The 17,303-nt window shown below is 42.4% G+C and overlaps 1 long non-coding RNA gene across 13 annotated transcripts in view; it reads left to right on the top strand.

Moving 5' to 3' along the window:
* The window catches only part of LOC107196549, a 34,736-nt gene continuing 17,433 nt past the window's right edge, over nt 1–17,303 (top strand). For 2 of the 13 annotated variants that reach the window (XR_003043686.1, XR_003043685.1), the window contains exons 1-5: nt 107–2,851; nt 3,691–4,047; nt 5,911–6,087; nt 7,522–7,618; nt 11,159–11,274. This is a non-coding gene — a long non-coding RNA (uncharacterized LOC107196549). The other 11 variants (XR_003043692.1, XR_003043690.1, XR_003043688.1 and 8 more) reach the window with 11 other exon arrangements.

Genomic DNA, 17,303 nt, shown 5'->3' on the forward strand with positions numbered 1-17,303 from the left:
GTCTGTGGCCGGCGCTCGCATCGCCTCTGCCCTCCCACTCAGTGTTGCTGGCGGTGTCTGTCCGCCCGCCCCGTTCGCTCTGAGGCCCGACGTCAGGTAGGTAAGCTTCCTGCGCACAGTAGGTCTTCAGGACGCCTTAGCGCTTGCAGTTCACTCCAACAGGCCCGCCCAGCCCCACGACAGCTGTAAAGCAGGGCTCCAAGGGAGCTTTCTGTTTGGTTTCTAATTGTGGAACAGAGTCGTTACCCAGAACGTGACACATGGACAAGGTAAAAGAACACTTTCTAACGGATTCTAAGCCTGTTCAAGGTCACTTTCACATGAAACGTGCACAGTTAACATCATTTATACCTGGAATTTTGTCTTCCACCCGCTAAGGCGATGTTGGATAAAACAGGCCTGAAGCATGGTTCCCTGAGTGAGTGGAAGGCCTGCCCGCCTGTGAACCAGCCACAGGAAGATAGTAGCCCCTGGCCGCCTGAAATGTGGCCAGTCCAGATTGAGGTCCCTGTAGGTGTCAAATGTGCACTGGGTTTCTAAGATACAGCGTGAAAAGAATGTAAACGATTTCATTTTGTATTGATTATGTATTGAAATGAGAATGTTTTGGAAAATTTGAAATCACATACGTGCTTCTCATCCTTTTGTTGCTTGAGGCTGGTCTTACCAGCTAAATCTTCCGGGTTGCCTTTTTAAATACAGTCATGCGTGACTTAATGATGGGGACCCGGTCTGAGAAATGCATCTTGTCGTCGAATGCACTCACACAAACCTAGATGGAATAGCCGCACACCTAGGCCTTGTGGCATAGGCTGTTGCTTTGGGCTCCAAACCTGTACAGCATGTGACTCTACAACATACAATTAAATCAAGCGCAAGAGAAAATGATGCAATCAAGAGACATAAACACAAGGCGTGTGACACAGCCGGGCCCCAGCCTGGCATACAGCAGACGATTTTTTCATGAGTAGAGTGTACACTAACGATAAAAAGTATATACAGCAAATACATAAACGAGTACCACTGCCATTTATTATCATTATCAAGCATTATGTGCTATACATGTGTGTGCTACATTTTCATACGACAGAACAGTAGGTTTGTTGACATCAGCATCACCACAAACACTTGGGTAATGCGTTTCACTGGTCATCACGGTGGCTGCCGTGTCACTAGGCGGTAGGAATTTTTAGCTCTATTATGTCTTATAGGACCACTGTCTTACATGCGGTCTGTCGTTGACCAAAACGTGGTGATGCAGCATGTGACTATAATCTGTCTTCTAGGAAAGAGGACCGAGTCCTTCATCTTGTAATTGTGAAGGAAGAGGCCAGGTTGCACGTCTCAGGTAGGCCTACGGGTGTGCTGTGCATCACTTAATTTTTATGGAAAGGGGAAGAAAAAGACCAGATAAAAGACTGACATTTTCAGAAAGCAAGTTCCAGTTCAGGGAGCCCTATGTAAGTCGCACGAACATGACAGTAACTGCTGGTAATAAAGATACCAAGCTATCTAGAAATTTGAGTTATGTTTAATGAATCTGGTTAAAAATATAATGAAACGTAGAACATGTAAGCTTTTTGTTGAAAATATTTAAAATAGGTTCTGGCTTTTATCATTGAATCTCTAGATACAGTATACCTTTTTTTTTTTGAGATTTCCAGTGAACTAGTAAGCTGAGGTTTTAGGGGAGTTTTGTTTCTGGTTGTTTATATTTGCTTTATATTTATTTTTCATTCCCTCGTTTAACCGAAGCCTGCTGCGGGGCCGGCAGTGTAGCTGGAGAGTGCCATTATGAAGGTGAACAACGCAGACACGGCCCTTAATCCCTCAGAGATAATGAGTGTCAATTCAGACAGCGAAAAAGTAGATAATGACCATGGTATACTGTATTTTGCCTTTAAGCGGGTGCTGTACCTCTGTAAATCCAACAAGTTAATTGTTTTAAACCTAGAATTTATATATTCCTGCGGACACGTTAAGAAAGAGCCTTATTAGGATTTGACCGGGCTTAAATATTAGGAAAGAATAAAATATACTTAATTCATGTATTAATTATGAGAACCTAAAGAATAAAAATTTTAGGTTAGAATATTTCTTTACCTTTCAATATAAAAAAGATGAAAAAAGGTTATAATAGCATCTTATTTATAATACTTCCTTTTAGCCCTTCAGCGACTTTTAGGTTCTCAGGAATTTCATAATAGAATGTAAAGGAGACATTGATTTATGCCGCTAACATAGTGTAAAATTGCTGACTTAAAAAAAGTTAAATTTATTTTAGCATATTACATAGTTGTTAAATCAATATATTTGAGTCTTTTAGGAAAGAAGTGAACAGATCTTCTGGTAGTTACTACTGCCGATGTTACAGTTCCACAGAGTTAGCCCCTCAGACGCCACCAGTGGATTCTCTTACAGCTCCGTAGTCAGGAGTCCCGCTCAGGTCTCACGGGGCCATAATCCCGTCGTCTCCAGGTCTGGGCTGCTTCCGGAGGGGCTGGTCCGGGGAAGAATCTCTGCTTTTTCTTTTTGCCCATTCAGGCCATTAACTAAATTCAGTTCCTTGCTGTGGCCGTATCGAGGTCCCTGTCGGCTGAGGGACGTTCCGGCTTCTAGAAGCCATCGACGTTCCTTGGGCGCGGCCCTGTTTCTCCATCTTCACAGGCAGCAGTGCTGAGTCGAGACCTTCCCAGCCTTCGGATTCTCTCCCCTCTTCTGTCGTTTCACCGATCCAAGCGCGGTTTTGAGGACGCCGAGTGGGTTGGGCCTGCCAGACAGTCCAGGACCAGCTCCCCGTCTCCGGGTCCGTAACCTAGCACAGCTGCTGACTCCCTCTTGCTGTGGCGAGGTACCTGTTCCCAACTTCCAGAGATCATGGCACGGGCCTTTTAGGGGCCATTACTCTGCCTGCCACCGATCTCAGCTGCGGCCGCGCAGTATGTCCGGCCTTGGGCACCAGGCTTCTCAGCACTTTAAAGATCTCAGCTGGGGCCGCGCAGTCCGGCCTTGGGCACCAGGCTTCTCAGCACTTTAGAAGTGATGATGTGGCTAATAACATGTCCATTTTATTGGATGTGTAATACAGCACGTTGCAGGCGCTACTGTAAATCCTTTTTCTGCGTTTACTGATTCAGTCCTCGCAAATGCCCCGGGGGCGAGCACTTCTTATGCCCATTAGAGGGAGGGAAACAGAAACGGAGCGGGGAGCAGCTCGCCTGGCTTCTCTCCCGCAGCCACTGAGGAGTGGGGTGAGGGTTTGAACCTACACAGTCTGGTTCTAGGGCCTGTGCGTGCTCTGAGCCACAACACAGTAAAACTCATTTCTGGATGTGAGGATTTACGAAACATGCTTTAGTGATGCAGTGACTGTGAGTTCAGGCTCTGGCATCACAGTATCGGGATTTAAATTCTACCTTCACCAGTTACTGGATGACCTGGGACAAGTTACTGAACCTCTCCGAGCCTAAATTGATAATGAACTGAATTAATAATAACACTTGAGGATTAAATGAGCCACTACACGTGAAGCACTTAGAACAGTGTCTCCACATAGTAAGCTAGTGCTAGCTGTCATTATTGGCGGCAATTTAGCTTTTAAAAAGTTTATTGTAAAAATAAATGTTTTCTTTAGATAAATTCAGTCCTTTATGAAATAAAATCTGGAAACTAAAATTTTCCTTTTCACAGGCCACAATGCTCTCTCCTTTCTCAGCCTCGATTTCTCCCCGCTCTGGTCTGGCCTCTGTCTTTGGAGCCCAGTGCTGCCCGCTCATGGGCCTTCCACACTGTCCAGGTTCTGCTCGCCCCAGGGCACCCGTCTGAACTCCTTAGAAGGCACCAGGATACAAGCTCCACATACTCCCCGTGCCACTCCTGTGCCTGACGCCCACGCAGCCATCATCCCCGACATCTTTCCGTTCCCTTTTGCTATTATGATTTTGTTGAGAGAGGCCCAGGGCATATCCCGGCTCCCCCAACCTCACCCTCTCTCCTGAGAACCTGTGCTGCCGGTGCCTTCCAGCAGACCCTCGTCACCTCTGCACGGTGAGTAATCAAAGAGGTTCGTGGCCTCCGGCCTCACTGCCCAGGCTTTCTCTCCCCGCTGCTCGTCAGAGCGACCTTTCCGAAGTACGGACGCCACACGTTCCTGTCACTCTCCTTCAAACCCTTCAGTGCCCCCCGACCCGACCCCAGTTCCTGCAAATAATTTTTCCATTTTATATGTCTCTTAGCGCCTTACATGCTTCCATTGTAGCATTTAAGCTATCACAGTTGTTTTGTTTAAGCAGTTGTCTTTCCTTCTAAATCATGAATTCGTTGATAGGGGATATGAGATGGTTTCGCGTGAAAGAATTAATTATACCATTTTGTCATTATCCGTTTACATGTCTGCCGCTTGTCACTAAACTCTGAACTCTTTAAGGACAGCCTCGTAGTTTTATTCATTTTTCTGTTTTTCCTCTGTGCCCAATATGTGGGAGATGCTTAGTAATTGTTGAAGGAAGGAAAGAATGAATGAATAAATGAATAAATGAATAGGAAAGAGCCCAACATCCAGTTGAAAAAATTCTGCCTAAGTCTAAAAAGGGATCTGAAGCAACTTAATTGGAATATATAAGGTCGTGATTTTAGAAGAAGCATACCTGGTGCTTAAAAGCGTGGCTTCTGGCAACAGAGCGCCTGGCTTTGAATCCTAGCTCTGCCACTTACCACCTGGGCACTCCTGGGCAGGCCAGTGGCCCCTGTGTCTGTTCTTTCTCTTTAAAACAGGGATGATAATAGGAACTATCTCTTAGCGTTAATAGATCCAATTCAGTTAACATTTACAAAGTGTCTGTAACAGTTTCTACCTCATAGTAAATATTCTGTGTTAAGTAAAACACAATAGTTTATATTCTCATTGCTTTTGATGGTAGCTAATGTCCTTATAGTACTGTGAATAGAAATAGCTCAGGTTTTTTAAATTGTGATGATGATTAGAGATTTTTAGCTCTCAATGATTTTTAATCTTGTACGTTATAGAATGACCACATATAGTCATTAAACATTTAGAGAGTACTTGTTCTGATCCCTCTCATTAGTACCATGACATATTTTCTCTGTTTTATTTTTCTGTAATCTGCTGTAATATAACAAATTACCGCAAACTTACGGCTTAAAACAGCAGAAATTGATTATGTTACAGTCCTAGATGTGAGCAGTGCAGCACCTGACCTCGCTGGGCTAAGAGCTCGCCGTCAGCAGAGCCGCATCCCTTCCTGGACACTCTAGGAGAGGACTATGTCCTTGTCTTTCCCAGCTCCCAGGAGGCGCTCACATTCCTTGGCTCATGGCCGCCGCCTCCACCTTCAACACCAGCTATGTTGTCTCTCTGACGACAGACAGGGAAGGTCCTCAACTTTTAAGGAGTCTGGTGATAGCTCAGGCCCAGCCGAGTAATCAAATCTCGGTCAGTCTCCCAGCTCAAGATCCTTAACTTAATTACATCTGGAGAGGCCCTTTCGCCATATAATTTATTCAGAGGTTCTAGGGTTCAGGTAAGGGACTCTTTGGGGGACTGTTAGTCTCCCTGCCACAGTCTTGTGCTGTAAAGGAATTGCTGCTGAAGGGCACCTAGCTGGTACTTTCTGAAAATGGAGGCAATGTGAAGTAATTGCGAACAGTCATATCGATATCACGTACCATGTATTCCTCAGTGGTTGGTGAGAGTCACATCTGCTTAGCAGAGCGCCAGGGTCCTGCAGGGCTCACTCATCCCTGTCCTTGTCTGCGTGATCTGTGATGCTAGTAAGGAGGGGAGAATAAGCTCATTTTAGTTGAGTATCTGCTGTGGGCCAAGTGTCTACAGTGAATTTCACATTCGTTATTCCCGTTTAATTTCTACAACAACTTTTTAACGTTTAATAGGGAGATGACCATCAGTGGTCCCTACCACACAGTATTCACACCCTGTAGAGTCTCGCCCCTTTGGACGTGGGCTCGACCTGATGACCCCCAGTGAATGGCGCAGGACCATAGAGATAGGGCATCCTTTCTGGGACCTGCCAACGACCAGAGCGTGACCGTGGAAGCCGCGCTCTCCAGGTGAGCCTTCGATGACAGCTGCCCCAGCGGGCACCTCGATCGCAGCATTGTGAGAAACCCTAAGCCAGAGAGCTGATGAGATAATAAATATTTTTAAAAGCTACTGAGTTTGGAGTAATTTGTTATGCAGCAATAGGTAACTAATACTAAGACACTATTTTAGTGCAAATGAAATCTTGAAATGGTGATGCGACTTTGTAGGTCTCCCAGTTATTAGCAAAAGCTCTTTCCACTGCAAATAATGATGATGATAATAAAATTAGGATTTTGGTAGTGGCTTACATTTATTGAGTGCTTACTAGGTGGTAGTCACCTTTCAGATCATTTTATAGATTATCTTAGATGATTACAACTCTGCAGTAGGTACTGTCACGACTCCATTTTACAAATAATGAAGTTGGAGCTAAAATTAAAAGGACACGCCCGAGGTCTCCAGTTAAGTCTGCTCATTGGCAGGACTGACGTCGTTTATGTGACTGGGGTTTTCACTCTCAACCACTATGATAAATTGTCCCCTGAAAATGCACACTGCGGGGCAAAAGGTGATGGGTGCAGCAGGAAGGGAGGGAGGGTTTCAGGAGTTTGGAGGCAGCTGAGATCGACCCAGGGGAACTAGGAAGGCACCCGATGCGACCCACGAAGGCTGGGCAGGGTGTGGGCACGTGGCTGCCAGGGGGAGGACGTGTCAGCCGAGCATGAGGCACAGAGGAGGAAACACCAGCTCAGTGTCTAGGGCTGGGGCAGGAGGGGACCAGTGGAAGGTAATATTAGAAAGTAGTTTGGAGCCTGATTATAGCTATGCAAAAGATGATGAATATTTTTTGTTAAAAAATTGGTTCTTGAGTTTTTTGACTAGTAGTTTAAATCAACTACATCTTAAACTATACAATGGAACTATTATAGAGATAATATTCCGGCGAATTCGGAATGGGATCTGATCATATGAATTGTACGAAAATATGAAATTTAGTTTCAGTGAAGTGCAAAAGGATAATAATGCATACAGGGCGTTTGGCGTGGTTCAATTTCTTAACAGTCAAAGATGTGTTCAGTTTATATTTAGTTTCAATAAAACTACGTGAATATCAAAATTTGCAGGACTTTTTATGTCCTCGTAAAAATAATATTAGTGGTTACATTCAAAGCACATTAAGTATTTCACTAAAAATAGAACCTGTCGAGATGAAGGAAAATATGATTGTGTTTCAGTTACCTGGGAGTGAACGTTAAACACAGAGCTGTGGAAAGAAGCAGGGCTTAAAATATCCTCTCTTTTTCTCAAGCCATCATTCAAATTCACTAGATGGAAATTTAATTTTGTAAGATGTCTGAACTCTTCAAATTTGTTTATGGTGTGCGCTTTCAATTTAGACAATTTATCATTACTTGGAGAGGAGCTTTTTCCTCTCAAGCCAGATCGCATTTCCTTTCCAGGGACCAGTTGAGGCAGGAGAAATGTTTCCACGGGTCACACCTCGCCAGGAGGAGCTGCTGTGCAGGAACCGGGCTCACTGCGTGATGACAAAAGGAAGTATGTAACCCTTTTCCCCCCAGTCTCTGCGTTCTTGACAAGCCCCGTAACTCTCCAGCCCATAGACGCAAGCCATGTCCCTTCTGAATCTTAAATGTAGGGACTGAACTGCTTCCCAACAGTACTGAGCAGGCCATTGCAAATAGGAACTACATCCAGAGGCCTGCCTTTGATTGGTCTCTGACAGTCGTGTGACCGTCGGAAGGTCCCTTCACTGTCATGAGCCTCCGTTTCTTAATCTCTCCTAGGTTTGTCCTGTCCTCTAAGATTCCTTTTTGCTTTAATGGATTATGATCCTAAAGGCCAATTCCGTGTACTGGTTTTAGCCCAATTCTGCACTTAAACATAAGGGCCTCTGTGCCGTCTCTGTTTTTTGAAACGGCCTCTTCTCCGTCTGCAGGTTTTCTGCAATAACGTCATTTACGTCCGAAAGAAAGGCTAAGTCCTAAATTCTTGGCCTCCCCGAATCCGGCTCCTCTTCTTGGTCCTTTTGATCTCATAATTTAGGAGAGACCACGCCCTGCACCCCTCAGGCAGACAGATTCTGTACCCGCCCTAGAGGAACAAGCACGAAGTCATCTCTATAAAGTATCTCCGTTTCCCACGTGTACTTAAGTATTCGTACTGTATATCTTAACTGCTGTAACAGAGGAAGTCAGGAAAAGAAAAAAAATATATGGCAATAATTGGACCTGATGTCATTGACCTTAGCAAACTCAGCATCCAAGCCTAGTTTCATCCCCAGCCCTCAACTCTCAACCCTGGAGGATGGCAGGGACTCTCAAAGGGACTTGCTTCCAAAAGAAGCCTTTGAAACCATGGTAAGGCGTTTTGAATGAGAGCCACCCGCTCATTGCATCAGGGCTTTGGGACTGGCCTGCTGTCAATACGCATGTCTCCCTCAAAACGTGGGGCGTGGAATAATGGTTTATACAGGTTCCCGGGGTTTTACTTGCTTTCCGAACATTCTAGAAAGTGTCCAGGAGTCCCGATTATTCTCGAGCTTCTGAATTCATGCACTGACCTCCTTGTGACTCATTTTAGAAGGACCTAACTAAACATTGCTCCTGGTTTTCTCTGGGTCACAGAAATCCGCTGCCAGTTACAGAACTGGCCTTGATGTTAAGGTCCGCAGGTACTTTGAGCCCCAAGCCCTCATCGCCTCTGCTGGATGCCAGGCCAGTTACCAGGGACTGGCTTTCTACCAGTGACTCACCCAGGAGCCAGAGAGTAGGTCTAAATAAGCAGGGGTTTATTAACTCAGGGCACTTTCTTAAGTAATAAAGATCAGCACCCTTGCAAAGACTAGGCCTACGGCACATGTGCTACTGTGGTGGCTTCTAGATAACCTAGAAAAACAATGGCCAACTCCTGAGTTGGCCTGGTGGGTGGTGGAGGAAGGGAAGGAAAATTCTTGACAGAAGTGGGCTCGTTGGAGTGGATATATTAGGTAAGACCAGAAAACTCACCCTGAAATTATCTGCCGCAAGAGGGCTTGTCGGACCATTCACCAAAGCCACCAGGACGATGCTGGTTGATGAGAGAACTTAGTATTCCAAGCCGTGAAGCCAGGTGGCTGATGTATGAATCACCATTCTGTAACTTACTAGCTGTGTGACCTTGGACAGTGACTTCAGTCCCAAGACAAAGTTATTTTAGCTGCACTATGGGGCCGGGGCCAATATTTGAATTATGTATTGTTGGGAACAATCCCTATCACGATCCAGGTAAAATGTGTAATATTCATCAGCACGTAGTATATATGCAATGAGTATTAACTCATAATAAAATGCATTTTTTTTAACCTTTACAATTGCCCTTGCCACTTGCATCTGAAGCAGATATCAAATGCCTGTCTGGTCTTTCAAACTCCATTTTTATTTTGGAATTCTAGTTACTGGAAAATGCGACAAACTATAATTTCTTTAGGAACAAATTAGTATAAAAGAGGAATTTTATCACTTCCTGTGAATTTCCAATACCCAAATTGACAAATCAAGGCAAACCCAAATTTGAAAATGTGCAGAGAGGGAGATTACCACTAAATCACCTCATTTAATTTACCTTTCAAAAATATATATTTTAAAACAGTAGGATAAAAAAGGAAAACTTTGAGGAAAAGGGCCGTTTCCCTACTGCACCTCCTCAGTGGTTGACTGTATTTTCCCCCAGGAATGGAAGAAAAGAACATGAGGGTTGATTGCACCAAAAGGGCGACACGAATAAAAGAATCAAGAAATCACATATGTCTGCACAGAAGTCAACTAATAAATCAAAAGTGTGTTCTTGGCTAAGTCAGATGTTGCTTTGAAATAGCATATGGTGCAATCCCAATATACTCTGTTCAGCTACCTAACGGGCTGTCTCGTTGCTTTCAACTAGTGAAAAATTGAGCAGCACAAATGTTTATAAGGCTGGTAAAACATTTTAACTTTATTTTATGCCCTGATTAGCTATTGCTGGCCTGATGATTACATTGTAAAACCTTAAATCATAAATGGAGAAAATAACCTATTGGCAGGATTAAACACTAATTGTTACAATGTCCTACATTAAATGTGTTCATAGTTTCTTTTTAACAGTTATTCTGATGTAAAATTTAACAAGTTTTCTTTCATCCCATATCAAGTCTGGATTTAAAATATCTGCATCATTTTTAGAGTTAAGAGTTTGAAAATTAACATGTGTCATAATAACTAACCATATCAAATCCTCGTGATGGTGTCATGTCCTAATCAGGTAAGAATGAAGATTACAACCTTTAAAAATATTATGATGACTATATCTGACTATAAAGGATAAGTAATCCCAGCATAATTAAAGAAAAATAGTTTATTTGGATTTTTAAACTTTTAAATACTAAGAAACCCGTGAGGGCTGCTGTGGTTAAACACAAGTTCGTACCGAAAGAGAAACTTATGAGAATATCATTAATTGACAAGGGTAGGGGGGTTTACTTCAGTCAACCATTATTCTCTCTATCTTAGAATTATATTTAAGTGCCATGACATTATCATGCCACAGTGTTAGTCAATGTCAAATCTGAAAACTATATTCCACCCCCGTATATCCCTTTTCCAAAAAATGCGACCACTTGTGTTCATTGGTCATTGATAACCACAGAAGGACAGTCCACTAGAGGAAAGTATGGAACTCTGTGTTTTTTCAGACCCAAAAGGGGAGAAGGGTGGGAGAGTATTAGTGAAAGAGTGATTTTGAAATAGAAAAGTGATAAAGGAGATGTTGATATAAATTTCTAGCCAGTTCATTTACTTTCCACATGTATTGTAAATTGGGTCATTCTGAATGGAAACCAAAGTGCCCGTCTCCAGGGACCACGTTCAGCAGCGTCCAGGGGGTTCAAGAGAAGGCATGGCGGACCCCTTCCTGCGTGTGGAGCCTATTCTGTCTTCTGAGAGGGCCCTTGAACCACTTTTCCAGGATTCGGAAATCCAGGGTCTCTTGGCTGATTCTTGCTTCCATTAACTCTACTCATTATTTCCAAGGCCACTAAATTCTGTACTTATTATCTGTTTGCAGCACATAATATTTCATATGAGCACAGTGCTATCAGCAACAGCAAAACAGATCATGGAAATGCTCTCTAAAAATCCGAGTGGTCAGATGTTGATGGGACTGGCTGTCTGTCACAGAAGGTATGTGGGCGTTTTAGTCGTGTGATTTTTCCTCATCTGGCCCCTAAACAAAAGAACTGAACTAATAAAAGAGGAAGAGGTGCTGGTGAAGTGTCTCCTCTCTGTCGACGTCTGGCACACATCACCTCCATCATTTCCCACCGGTCCAGGCCCACGATCAGTTCTGCTCATAGCTGAGAAACGCTGACACATGCCTTGGAACAGTAACTTGGCACAAGCCACCCATATGCAAGGTCTTGCCCCTTGCTTGTGCTCCAGTTGCAATAAGGGGTGTTGTCAAGCCTTTGACCAAAACTCTGACCTTTCCCTTCTACTTAATTTCTACGTGACCTGTTTCTCTCTCTGAATCTCACCCAATGTTCCCTAACGCCGGACTCCTGGATGCTTCTGCATCCTGTCCTGTTCGCCTGCGAACCCTGCCTTTGTGTTGCCTGTGGCTGCTCCCTGCTGATGATTATGTCCCATGTTCAGCTGCAGCTGCTCCACGTTGGGCTCTTCCCGCCGTCAGTTATCTGACTGCTTAGGTCTCTATTTGTGATAAAACCCAAACATGCCACATATGGATTCAGAATTACCCCCATTTTCCTACTTGGGGATCCAGACTGTTTTACCTCCTCTTTTCCTTCGGCCAGCCCAGTTTTACTGTCCAGCCTTCCCTGTGTCTCTGGTCCGTTGCTTATGGGAAGGAAGAAGGCGAACATGGGCAAAGGGATGAGAAATAGCAGCAGTGACAAATCGGAGCCTTGGAGGGGTCTCTGCTGTGGCACTGTCTTGGATGGATCCTTCTTTTCCTCGGTCTCCTTCTGATTGTACGGAGAAGGGATCTGTGAAGACTTTTGCTTAACTTGAAGCTCACAGGTAGTGATTTGGGCAGTTATTTTGAATTTATCCATATGTCAGTAGTGTGGTCGTGAGCTTCTTTCTTGTTAATTCTTAATTTGCCTTTCTTTTTTCGCTGCTGTAAAATTGTCCCTCTCCAAAACAGAACACTCTTTTTTTTTTTTTTTCCTCATAAGCAAAGCACCCTCATTAATTTCTCACTTAGTGATGATTCATTAATCGTGGAAGGGCATGCGAGCTGCAATAAAAGCAACTCCTTTAATTTAATTTAATTTAACAAACGTTTATTGACTGTTTAATGTGCAGGCCAAAGTGCTAAGCATGAGACCCAAAGAAACCCAGTTTGGGTGGTAATGTAAATTATTTTTCATTGGGATAAGTGTTTAATAAACTTTTCTGAATCAGATCTAATTGGTGTAGAATTTATTATGGTTTTAAGTTTAGATAGCAAATTCTAGCATAAACTAGCAATAAAAATGAAGAAACATGCTTGGATTGTTTCTATAAAGAATGAATATCTTTTATTTAGGTAACTTATGTACAGTTCGTATTTTCATGAAAACAATACCGAATCAAGAATTAAACCCTGCAAAATACCAGTGTTTATGCCTTCTTTTTGTTTTCTTCTCATTGATTTCATTATGTAGGAATAATACAGAGTTAGAATCAGGGACATGGTTAAAGAACAAATAATATCTGAGCAAAGTAGGATATAATATGAAATCGTTATTTTCATTTGATTCTGTGTTGAGTCACAGAATCATGGACCATTAGAACAGACAGACTTAGGGATCAAGTTCATTTCAATCATCTTACAGGTAAGAAGGCTCAGGTCCCAGGGAGAAGACGTGATTTGCTCAAGGTTGCCCAGCTAGTTAGAATAAGGAACCAGCTTTGGGTTAAAGTGTGAAGTGTTAATCATGTCTCTGAATGGTAAAAAGCAGAAAAAAATTCAAACTCACTTATCGCCATGTCACTGAGAATTGGGCGGATTACAGACATGACTTGATTTAGGGAGAGCGATGGTTTTACTTTCCGTCGATTCTCTCTCTCCATCTCCATCTCCAGAGTCGGGTTCTGTCTTTGGGGGCATTTCCTCCTAGTGGGGACAGGCTTCATCCAGGCTGCTGATAAAGCTGGTCACAAGTAGCCACAGGAGCATAGTTCCTGGTTTACCAACTTAGTGAAATACTTGAAGTAAGACCCTTTATTATTTGTGTATCGTGAGGATCCTGATTTCCCTGCGTAGATCACATGTGGGCCACCGTGCCAGTCACCAAGCCCCAGGCATGGCTCTCGTGCCCACCTAAGAGGGCCACAGAATCTTGATTGCCCCCAGAATAAGAGTGATGCTAGGAAAATGTTCTGGATAGACAAACACAGTGACTCTGTAGCCCACTACATTAGAAAGAAAAGCTAAAAAATTTTTTGTAAGTTTCATATATTTAGAAGAAAACGAGTAACATTAAAACCTGATTTTGTATTTTTAGAATGGTTTAAAAGGTTGGAGATATTGAATAGGATATTGTTTGCTGGATTAGATCTTATTGCAAACATTGAATAATTTGTCAACGTAACGTATGTTCCCTTTTCTATAAACCTCCCCCCACGATCCGAACATCTCTGCTAATGATTAGCAAATCCAACTTTTCCATTCTTTCTTCATCCCTCTTGTTGTCAACTGTACAACTCCAGCTAAACAGCAGAGACAATTCTTATCTAAAAAAAAAAAAGTTGGAGGGCCCTTTTTATTCATACTCACTTGATTCTTTGATAAAACTAATGTTTATTGTAATGAATATTAATGGTTAATGAAGTAATGCGTAATTTGCTTAGACCGTTGCTGCCTACACGGAAAGTGCTTTTTGAAAGTTTATCCTCCTGAATGTAATTATTTTGTGCCTGTGCATTATCAAATTGTCACTATAGTTCAATGGACTACATACTCATGAAGTTTTTTCTAGAATGAGTTAGCAAAGAAATGATTACATGGAAACATAAATGCATACACACATTCATGATCGGACATCTGACCTGAGTGAACACCAGTCAACCACTGCTGATATTTACTGCTAATCTTTAATTCTACTTCTGTTAGGTGTCATTTAAATGATTAAGTCATTGGCCCGGTGTAATGTAAGAGCGGAAGCTTTTACAGCGAGTGTGGGTTTGGGTCCCAGCTCCGCTTCATACTAGTTGAATTAATCTTGCTGAGTCCTGTTTTCCTCATCGGAAAATGTGTAATAGTCATAGTATCTAAACACACGCCTGGCCAGTGGCAAGCGCTTGCATGTGCCTGATTGCGAATACCGAGCTGCTTCTTTCTATTCATGCTTTGTGTATTTTAAGCTGGAGCACACCTGCACACTCTAATACACACGCATGCACACACACACACACACGCACGCGCACACACACACAGGCATGTGGCAGTTCACCATAAGCGAGAAGTCAGAATCTAAATAAGGCACATCATCCTCCAACCCCAATTTTTCTCAAAAGTTTCTGAGGAAAAGGTAAAGTATTTAACTAGTAAAATGATTTGCAATGTTTTAAAAATCAATGCCTTTCTGCGCGGTTCCTTCCCGGGCACCTGGGCGTTCCCACCAGACCCGAGACTCGACTCCCTGGGCTTCTCATTTCCAGTTCACGTCTCTCAGAAATGCAAGCGCTTGCATGTGCCTGATTGCGAATACCGAGCTGCTTCTTTCTATTCATGCTTTGTGTATTTTAAGCTGGAGCACACCTGCACACTCTAATACACACGCATGCACACACACACACACACGCACGCGCACACACACACAGGCATGTGGCAGTTCACCATAAGCGAGAAGTCAGAATCTAAATAAGGCACATCATCCTCCAACCCCAATTTTTCTCAAAAGTTTCTGAGGAAAAGGTAAAGTATTTAACTAGTAAAATGATTTGCAATGTTTTAAAAATCAATGCCTTTCTGCCCGGTTCCTTCCCGGGCATCTGGGCGTTCCCACCAGACCCGAGACTCGACTCCCTGAGCTTCTCATTTCCAGTTCCCGTCTCTCAGTCCCCTCACTCACTCACTGAGAAGTCCGCCTCTTGGATTCTGTTTGTTCTACCCGTTAGCCGCCTTTGTCCAGCGCCCGTGGTGTAGGCTGACTTTCTCCCAGAGGAGACACCGTCGATAAAGCCAGCTCTCTCCTGTTGTCTGTTGCTCTCTGTGCACCGTGACCTTCAGTCTCTGTCCACCTCCCCAGACTCCACACGCCACCGGAACTGAGAGTCCTAGATGTTTCCTGAATGTCCCCTGCCGGTGCAAGATTTTGTTCCTTTGCTTGTGCCACTCTCTGCTTGAAATACCTGTCAGACGAAGGTACATTTAATTTTAAAGTCTTTCTTGGAAAAGTCTCTATTAAAGCTTTCATGATCACCTCCCTAGACGAAATCTTACTCACTCACTGGATGTCATTATACTCATTTCCACTCATTTGATTTTTGTGTCTGCCTTCCATGGCTACTTAACCATTGTGGGCTCAGCAATGGTGCAGTACCTAACATGTGATAGGCAATTAATAAATATTTATTGGATGAAAAATTAAAAGTTTTTCTTTTTCCAAGAGTAAGGCATATGGAACTTTTATCCCCATTCCTTGCCTACTTCTCTGGCTAGTGGGAGCACAGGGTTAAGTGTGAGAACAAAAGCTATTAGCTATCTTGACCCTCATTGGTGGTGTATTTGATTCTTTATTTTCCTCTATCTAGGATTTTACATGATTAACTTGAGATGTGATTTAAAAAAAAATAATAAGTTCGTGTGTGTGTATGTGCGTGCGTGTGCAGAAAGAGGTGGATAAATAAATAATTTCAAAACCTACTATTTCAGAAAATAGCAATATTTTGATTGGCATTCTTTTATGCTTGTAGATATTCCAGATTATCAAATTTTTCTACACGCTGTAAAATAATTAAGATTACCACCTCACATGAAAGAAAATTTGCACATGGAAAAAGTATTCCAGCACCAAAAGAGCAAATTTCGTTGTTTTTGATATTAATGATTAAAATCAGTGTACAGAAATATGAATATCTGTAACATTTGATTACGTAAACTTTAAGTAAATTTCTTGACACGAACGTCATCTATGGCTCTTGCAAATATCTAGTCAAACGTTTAGGTCAAATACATAAATAGTTTTGAGTTAAACACTAAAGTTTAAGGTCCATGATCTAGATTTTTGAAAAATTTAGGGAAAAACATTGAGATGTACAAATACAGAAAAAGAATAACTACAAAAACACATGCCAAACCACTCACAGAAGTCCTAAAGTTTGGTAAATTTGGTTTTCACAACAAAAACAGCTATCTAATTGTGTTAAATATTAGGATGTTTTTCAAAGTTTTATGAATAATAATGAAACAGGTCTATGGTCTAATCTATTGTAATTAAGATATATATACAGCGATTGTAGTTGTGTGTGCGTGTGTGTGTGTGTGCAGAAAGAGGTGGATAAATAAATAAAGTAATAAAATGAATTGTGTGCACATGTAATTCTTGGGGACTCAGAATGAGTGAATTTATGGTTTATTATATAATTTACATTTATAAACAGAACAATTTATAGTTATTGATATCAGTGCCATCGATATTTGGATATTAGCAGTAGCGTGCTGGTAAATGTTTAATAAACAACTTTCTCGGGGAGGGGGGAAGTTCTGATTTGCATGTTTGCCAATTTCCATGGTGTAAATGCTCCTATCACAGCCACTTTCAAGCCACCAATGTGCGGTTACAGAACAGAGTTAGGGGGAGAAGCGCACAGCTGGGCCTGCGAACTGCAAGCCAGCCCCGGGGCTGCTGCCAAACTCCTATGCTTCTGTGGGTGTCCGGTAAACTCGGTTTTGATTTAGATACTTTTTTTAATAAAATGATAAAAGAAGCCATTATATGTGAGGCAGATAACCTTGATTTACAAGGTGTAGTCACGCATTTAGTGCTTCCTTTTTTTCTTCAGCTTTTTGAAACCTTTCCAGATGCCATCATAGGCTAGTTTCTAAAGATCAAGTTTCTGAAGAGTTGCAGAAAGGCTTTGCTGAGATAGAATATGACATTTCTTCATCCGTAGGTTGATAGAATGTAATGTTGTGGAGAGAAACGACCTTGGTTTTATGGTTAATATCTGTAATACGTAAAATACCACTGATAAAATAG

This window comes from Pteropus alecto, unplaced genomic scaffold, assembly GCF_000325575.1.
Source record: "Pteropus alecto unplaced genomic scaffold, ASM32557v1 scaffold87, whole genome shotgun sequence".
Classification (NCBI taxonomy): Eukaryota; Metazoa; Chordata; class Mammalia; order Chiroptera; family Pteropodidae; genus Pteropus; species Pteropus alecto.